Source organism: Montipora capricornis, chromosome 9 (assembly GCF_036669925.1).
Source record: "Montipora capricornis isolate CH-2021 chromosome 9, ASM3666992v2, whole genome shotgun sequence".
Lineage (NCBI taxonomy): Eukaryota > Metazoa > Cnidaria > Anthozoa > Scleractinia > Acroporidae > Montipora > Montipora capricornis.
The window spans coordinates 11796183-11798682 of record NC_090891.1 but is presented as its reverse complement, the minus strand read 5'-3'; the positions used below and the strand labels follow the sequence as shown (position 1 = coordinate 11798682).

The 2500-nt window shown below is 42.3% G+C and overlaps 1 protein-coding gene across 4 annotated transcripts in view; it reads left to right on the top strand.

Moving 5' to 3' along the window:
• Positions 1-2500, top strand: part of LOC138015200 (C2 domain-containing protein 3-like) — a 107232-nt gene that overhangs the window by 26142 nt on the left and 78590 nt on the right. The window lies entirely within an intron of this gene.

Here is a 2500-nt window from a genome sequence, read left to right as displayed (position 1 = left end):
ACTTTTTTTGATGACATTAAACCCTGTAAAATAAAAGTGCTAAACGGTAGTATCCTCTATATACAGAGACTTTCTCTAAAGGGAGAATCACGAGAAAGCATCACTATAGTCATCATGTATAATATACAGAAAAATAATTGCCTCACCAGTGAATTCCACGCATTCATTCAACTCGCAAAATTTTCCGTGGAATTCACCAGTTAGGCATTAAATTTTTGTTGAATCCTATGAGTTTTAAAAGAGAACAAACAAAAAAGTCATTTCAGAGTCAACTGTCAAAAGCCAGTGAATAGGAATCATGCTAAAATAATTATTAGAAATCACAGACGTACTAGCTCGTGATGTGACAGATTGTTACTATGAAAGTTTGTCAGTTCAAGGTCAAAAAAGAGTTTTGTTGATGTACAATGTACTTTATTCCACTTTATCTCTGAGAACGAGGTCGTTCACATTTTGATTTTTTCTCATTGAAACACGCCAGCTTGGCTTGGAACAAGAATCGGCAAAATACAGCAACCAAGAAAGGACAAAGTTCAGACAAGATCTCGAACAAATTACCTGAACATGCTTTAAACAAACTATTGAAAACACAAGCTTGTGATATTTCTCCTTAATATTACAAGAACTCTTTGCCATTAGGGAGCCGAGATCCGAGCTGGGAGCCTTAAAATACATTGCATGGTTGATGGCTTCACCATAGACTTGCAGTGGTGGCACAGGATAACAATTTGCAGTCATGTATTCTGTCTTAGGCACACTAATAATTATTATGAGGCTGAGGTCTTTTGCTGCTGATGCTGTTCTGGTAAGCTGGGCCTCTGCAAGGGGGACGGTGGATTCTAACAGTTCAATGTCGTCAGTAAAGTCCAGGTCATTTTCAGTACGTGTACCATGGCTGGGTACCTTCTTGAATGACATGGATGTGTCTGATGTGGCCTTTGTCAACAGGAAGTCAACCCAGATGATGAACAGGAAAGGGGCAAGAACATCACCCAGGGGCACACCAGTGGAGACTTCAAATGGATCAGAAAGGCTCCCATCTACCATCACTGCACTTCAAGAGATGCTGTACAGTGTTCTTATAGCATTGACTACAGCTATCTGGTATTCCATGGCGGTGCAACATGGCAAACATAACCCTCCTGTCGATGGAATCAAAAGTCTTCTTGAAGTCAATGGAGGTGACAGTGATAGGGAGCTGGTAGTCTTGGAAACCTTCCATTGTCCGCCTGAGAATGTGGATCTGCTGGGCGCAAATGCCAGGGTGAAATTCTGCCTGATTACTCCTTAGGATGGGATCCACATGATTACAAATTCTGTTGAACAAGATTTTGTTGTAAACTTTGGCAGCTGCTGACTGGAGGGATATTCCTCTGTAGTTGGTCATCAAGCTGAGGTCCCCTTTCTTGGGAAGAGGAACAATGACACTAGTGGTCCATTGGTCGGGTGGTCTGAGACTGCTGTATACTTCAGTGCAGAACCCACAGACAACTTCAATCATTGCCTCGCCGCCATTTTGTAGTTTCAGCTGTGATGGCAGCATCCAGTCCAGCGGCTTTATTGATCTTCATTCGTCGTATAGCTAATGCCAATTCCACTCATGTCAGTGGTCCAGTCTGGATGTGGAGATCCTGGGCAGCAGGAGGAGGGAGTTCTAATGGTGATGAACCACTGCTGTTGTTGAGCAGATAACTAAAATATTCTTTCCATTCTGCAAGTGCTGGTAATTCCACATCACTGGTTGACGGGGTTCTGTCTCTTTTCTTGACTTTCACTGTTTTTTTTGCCTTTGCCAGAGAGGTTATGGATGATTTTCCATGTAGTTGTATATTTGCCCTTTGAGTCAGCCAGCCTAAGATCTTCTATTTGCTTGTTAGGCATAGCTGCTTCATCTGACTTCTATGACTCATTCAACTTGGAGTAAAGCATCCGCCATCTGCTTTGACTTTGAGACTAGATATCTCCTTTTCCCATTGTCCCTCTCCAGCTTCAGTTTGGTAGTCTGGCACCCAGCAAACCACATTGTCTGTGTTTAACAACTACTAAATCTCTGAAACTTCTGAGACAGCATTCTCGAATTGTTTGTACCTCTGAGTTATTGGTGCAGACACGTCATTGCACTGGAGGGCTTAGAATCTATTGGATAGTTCTAACTAGTTCTAAATTGTTGCCTTGCGCTGGTGTTCAGTAACTTCTTCCAGGCAAATTTTGCTCTACTGCAGGGTTTGCCCTCGGTGGTTCTGAGGCTGTAGACAAGTTTAATGCTAACAATCCTGTGGTCAGAGTCTAATTCCACTGAATTGCAAGCAATGCAATTCCTTGAACACTTGCTGTTTATCAGGAGGTGGTCCAGCTGGTGTGTCAATCCTGTTAGGTGCATCCACATCCAAAGGGGTTGTTTGGGTTGGGGAAATTTCATCTTTGCCAGAATGAGTTTTTGTTCTTCACACATGGCCACAAGCCTTTTGCCATCATCACTTGTTTCTATAATTATTATTAT